Genomic DNA, 6,101 nt, shown 5'->3' on the forward strand with positions numbered 1-6,101 from the left:
CCATCCATGGGACAGCCAGTACCTGCTGTTCATGAAAGCCCTACCCAGAAGCTGCTTCAGGAGGCAAGGCCACTTTGCCAAGGGGTATGAGAAGGGCTGAAGGTAGGGAGGGACACCTGAGATGGGTTTCAACAGGGGGAGATGGGGAAGAGGTGCTTTCCAGGGCATGAGCAAAGGTAGAGAGGTGGGAAAGCCCAAAGCTTTCACGGGGAACAGAGTCAGTGGGGAATTCAGAGGAGCAAGGACCTTGGAATGATGTGTGTGAGCCAAATCATGAAGTGTCTCTGGAAAGCAAGGATAAAACGTTTGAGCTTTAGCGAGAGGGATTGAGGAAGAGGGGAGGGGCAGAGAGGTTTTGAGCTGCGAATGTCCCTCCTCAACACCTATAGCATTGTTTTCTCTGCTGCTTGATCACGGCCTTCGTTGGTCTTGTTATGTTGTGGAATCTCCTGCTGGACCATAAGCTACTTAAGGGTAGTGCCTTTGACTTAGCTCTGTATCCACTACAAGCTGGGCCTGGAGCAGGCTCCCAGCAAATGCTGTCAGCGGGTAGGAAGAAATGATAAAACTGTGTAACAGGAACACTGGCACAGCAATTCAGGGTCAGATAAATGGGAGGAGAGGGGGCTGCTGCCTGGTGTCCTTCCAGCCCCCACTCCAGCATAGGGATAAACCCCCGCTTTCTTTGCTGGTCTCTCCAGGAGCTCTTCCAAGAGGCACCACAAGGTGGCGCTGTTCTGACTGTAGTTCTGTGTTCAGCCGAGGTCCTTAAAATGTTTGCAGTTGGAGGAGTGCCCATCCAAGAACTGTCCCTGGATGGTCTAGACATTTCCTTCCAGCAAGTGCTGAGACAGAATGAAAAGGCTAAGTGCAGCTATGGAAAAGCAGAGCCAACAGACCCCCAACCCCACTGCAAGTACCAGCCTCATGTATCCATTCATTCATGTGACAGTACCTACTATGTGTCAGGTACAATGTTAGGCTCTTGGAAAAACAGCAGTGAACGATCATAGTCCCTGCCTTCAAGAGCTTGACATCTAGTCTTAACCAAAAACCAAATCTTTTTTTTTTTTTTGCTATCGTTCTCTTTCTTTTACACACACACACACACACACACACACACACACACACACGCACACACACACACACACTTGCCAAGCCAATCCCCTTGACCTGGGAAGCCATCTCCATGAGAAGTCTACTCTTTGGCACTGTTCATCCCTCCAAATCCGAGTTTCTCCCTATGGTTGCTGCATGGCCACATGAGTGTGACCCTTAGATGCTGCCTCCTTGGATAACTCCTCTTGCCCTCTCAGAGCTCCCTGACCAGCCCTTTCCTAGTCTTTCTCCCAACCTCCCCCATCACATCCACAGCCACACTGTCAGCTTTAGAAGCTCTAGGGACCTCCTGAGAGTACGTCTGCTATGGATTAGGGCCTCCTAATATTCTAGACCTCTGGAGGTTATAGGAACATGACCACTCATGTGGATCCACAGAAGGACCCTATGAGATCCTGTGTCACCAGCCCAGAGGTAAGGAGCTGGAGTGTCCAGAAAACCAAAGAGCTCAGAAACATGCCCCTCTGTGGCCTGGGGGCTCTGCCAGCCAAACCTGTCCCTAGACAGGCTGCCTTCTTTTTCTCATCTACTTTGGCAGGGTGGTAGGGGGGGGCAGGCCTCTCCCTAGCTGTGACTCCATGGTGGTGGCTGTGGGAGACACTGGTTGAGAGGTGAAGCATTGTGGGACATTGTCCACTTTCCCAACATGCTCCAGGGCCCAACTTAGCCCTTGGCGGGTTTGGGAGAAGAGAGGAGGGAGGGTTGGTGCTGAGAGTGGGAGCCAGGCCCATCGAGGTCCCGGGAGTGAATGCCGCATTGTTGGCCAGGCCAGAGTCACAGATAATTACCTCAATTAGTGACAATGGGAGAGTAATAAATACAGGCTTAGTGTCTCCTACCCCACCAGGGCTCCGAAGATTAATCCAGGCTGACGGGCGGGCCCTGAAAGGCGTGATGGACAATTCATTAAACTCCCCAAATGCCGCACAACCTGGGCGTGAAGGCTGAGTTAGCCCCCTGGGGGCTGCGCCTTTGTCCTGATTGTGTGTCTCCGCCGCAGCAGAGCCGGGCAGCCCCCAGAGAGCGGGGAGGTGAGTGGGGCTCCCCCAGCCGGGCCAGGCGGCGGGAGGATTAGGCCTTGGTCCGGCCCTGGTTGCCCTGGCACACCAGCCCGGCCGGGCTGGAATGTCCGTGGGGGGGAGCAGGCCGAGCGGAGGGGCGGGGCCGACAAGGTGGGGTAAGGGGGGCACACAAAACCGGGGGCAGGAGGAGTTAATTAGACGCCAGCCGAGGAGGGCGAGGGGCCACAATAGGGCCGAGGGGCCGCCAGGGACGGCCCCTTCACTTCCGAGGATTAATAGGGAGGAGGGAGAGGGGAGGGGTTCGGCCCTGGGGGAGGAGAACTGGAAGCTTCCCAGGGTGGCACTGCCCCCTTTTGCCCAGCTTGGCACCTACTTGGCAAGTGACTGGGAGGCAGGAGGCTCTGGCAGCCTGGGCAGGTGGCCCCCAGCATCCCACAAAGTGGCTCTTTCTCCTGGCATGGCGCCTGCATTGGGAGATGATTGAGCAGGAGGAGAAAAAGGACCCTTCATTTATCTGGGGAGTAATGGAAGCAGGAATGTTTAGGGGCCCTGCTCTCAACACCCTCCACCTCCACCAACCTACTCTGAGGCAGAACCAGGAAGGAGCCTGAAGCTTTACCCTTTCTGATGAGGCTGCCGGGTTAAAGCCAAGAAGTCCGTAGAGGGACTAGTGCTGGTGTGAACACACGGGAGCCGGGCCACTGTGTGTGCGTGCACATACACGTGCAGACACTTGTGCTCACAGGTATTTTGATGCCCGGGCCTGGTGCTCAGCAGGCTGTCAGTCAACGCCTGTTGAATGAATGAATGAACTCTGGTTTTGCTGAGGGTAAATGAGTGTGAGAAAGAGGAATGATGCCGGGCTGCACCGTGACACAGGGTGGCCTTGGGCCCTTTCCTTCTGAGGTCCTCAGTGTGGCCCGGGAAGGATGGAACCCCACCTCTGAGCAGACGAGCAAATGCCCAGGAAAAATGAAGTGGTGGGGGTTCCTTCCCTTTGAAAAGGGCAAAAAAAAAAAAAAAAGTGCAGTAGCCTCTTGGAAGCCCCACTTCCTCCTGTGCCCCAGGAACAGCCCTGGCTCCTCCCTAGGAGCCACCCCACCCTATCCCCTCCCAGGGAATGACAAGGGAGCGAGTTGGCGGCAGTTCCCTGGGCATATTTATAACCTGCTGCTCGCTCACCAGCGTCTGCTTTTAGCCCAGACGGGGGAGGGGGCAGGGGGGTGGTCTGTCTCATGCTGGGCGCCCCGGCTGGGTGTGGAAAGAGTGAGTAAGGGTGAGTGGTGGGCAGCTCTGTATGGATATTCCTGCTCACACCACAGCCAAACAGCTTATTTTCTCCTCATTTTGTTATTTTTCTCCCTCTAGCCTGGAGAGGAGGACTGAGCCAGCCTGAGGTGGGGAGGGGGGGTGCTAGACCCTGGGGTATTTGCAGCCCCACTGACAGGGTTTTTCCAGGGTGCGTGTGGCAGGGTGTGTGTGGTGCCGGCTTGCTGACCCCCTGGGGACTGCGCTGGCCTGCCGTCTCACTCCTCTCAGCTTTTCCGCTCCCCCCCCCCCAGGGTATTTCAGGACTAGTGCCTCCCTCACCCGCTGAGGCCAACCATGTGTCCGGGGTCCCTGGCAGCCTCAGATCCCCCTGGGTGTGTGGCACCTGGCACCTGAAGATCAGAAGTGGGTGGAAGGGTAGCCTGGGTGGATAGGGCAGAGCTGGGGCATCAGGCCCATTCCTGACAACACTTGCCTATGGTGATACCTTTCCAGGCACAGCCCTTCGTGAGAATGGCACAGGTGATCATAACATGAAAAAGAATTAGCTTCTATGTAATGCTTTGCAGAGATCCCACACCCCTTTTGCTTGCCCCTCGCCCCCCCCCCACACACATACACACCTTTTTTCTTGGTGCATGGCCCCTTGAGGGCCCAGCCTCATTCTGCACTTCCTTACCCACTTTGAAGTCCCCGCCCCTGGAAGCGAGGGCTCCCATGCAGAGGACTGATTCTGGGAGTCTTTCATCAAACCTCATGGGTGTGCAGAGGGCTTTACACTTCGCTGAGCCTTCACTGCACTCCCTTCTTCGTCTGACAATACCAGTCAATGTGTTTGATTCCCTCGCACCCTATAAACTTCTTCAAGTAGGCACGAGGGCTCACGCATCCCTGTATCCCCAGCCTTTGGCACACGCCTGGCACAGAAGAGGCGTCAGCAAGTGTTCAAGTGACCAGAGTTTTCACGTACATGACCCTCATCTGAACCTCACCACCTTCTTGAAGGAGAGGACTAACCACTGGCAACCATCCCTGTTCAATCGACAAGGTAACTGAGGCTGAGAAAACAACAGATTTGTTGAAAGTCTAATTAGGGCCAGAACAGGATTCGTTGCTTCCCTTTACCCTTCTTCAGCCCTTGTGTGTCAGTTCAGCTCAGAGGCCCCAGCTTCTAGGCCTGAAAGCTGATACCCATTCCAGCTCTTGGAGTTAGGAATCAGGTGAGAATGCTTGGGGACAGCTGCCAACCCTTCAGCTCCCCAAACGCTGCCTCTCCCCAACTCTGGGCATCATCCAGTAGGGGCCCAAGCCCCCTCTCCTGCCTCTGGCATCCCATTCACTTCTTGCTTTGGGAGCTGGGGGATCTAATAATTCATTGGATTATAGACTGGACATTCTCTGCAGGGGGTTCTTTACTGGAAACCCAAGGCTTATGAGAGGTGCCTTCTACCCCGGATCAATAAGGTTTCTACTCCTCCCCCTCTGCTGCCCATGAGAGCTAAGCTGGTGCTGGCTTGGCAGATGGAGAAAAAGGGAAAGGGATGTCATTGCAGGGTTGAGCAGCTCCTGGCTCCACTCCCCTACCCCCACACATACCCCAAAGGCCAACAGGGGTCAGAGTTCACACATCCAGGGAGAGGTGGGAGGCAGCTACCACAGCAAAAGAATCCTAGGGAGAGGGGGAAATTCTCCAGCCATCTGGGATCAGTTGCTGCCCTTGGGGGGTGGGGTGCTTCATAGCTCCCCTGCCCTTTAGGTCCTCCCCTGGGGGGAAGTCTTAGGATTAGGGACAAGCGTTAGAGCTTAGGAAGGGGTTAGTGTTGTCTGAAGTTAGGGTTAAGGCTAAGGTTAGACCTAGATCTAGGGACGGGCAGAGGATTAGGGTTAGAGATAGGTTCAGGGCGTGGGCAGGATTAGTACTCCTGCCGACTCTGGTGAATGTGCACATGGAGGTATGAGCGTTATTAGTAACAGTGCTCTTTCAGGCTCTTTATGGGAATGACTAACTTAATGGTGTGGTTATGGACCACACTTGGGTTTCCTTCTGGTCACATTGGTTTAAGCCCTAGCCTCTAGTTGGATTCTAGCCCTTCAGCTCCCTCCTTCTCCCCCACTGTCGTCTCTGAGCTTTTGGGTCCAGTGCTAGAACCCATCACCTGTCACCTGGATCCTCCTGAGCCCCAGGTTGGGAGCTGGGGTCCTAATAAGGACGTGATAAGGTCCTAATAAACCGTGACCACAGCTGAAGCCAATAGGCTTCAGGGGCCGAAAGCTCTACAGCAGCACCCTTTCTGCTTGGCTTTCTCTTCTTTGGTTTCTTTTCAGAACAGGGTCATGGCTTCACTCAGGTGTAGCTATTTTCACAATTCCAGAAAGGAAAGGCAGGCTTAGAGTTTGTTTGCCTGTTTGTTTAATCCCCGTTCATCAAGGGAAGAAACTGAGGCAGTTATGGACTTGCCCAGTATCACACAGCCGGTTGGTGTTCAAATAGGAAGAAGAATCTTGCAGGGTGTCCTGGCTCCTGGCCAGGTTCTTCTGACGACCTAGCTCCCCAGGGGCCTCATTAAGGTCATGCAAGGGTTAGAATCTCAGGGTCTTCTTGCAGGGCGGGGAAACCAGTCCCCCGACAATGTAGCCTATTTAAGAGAGACAAGCAATGGTGTGTTCTGGGTTCAAGGAGAAGCCACCAAG

The sequence above is a fragment of the Panthera pardus genome, unplaced genomic scaffold (assembly GCF_024362965.1).
Source record: "Panthera pardus isolate Hobbes unplaced genomic scaffold, ASM2436296v1 HiC_scaffold_6, whole genome shotgun sequence".
NCBI lineage: Eukaryota > Metazoa > Chordata > Mammalia > Carnivora > Felidae > Panthera > Panthera pardus.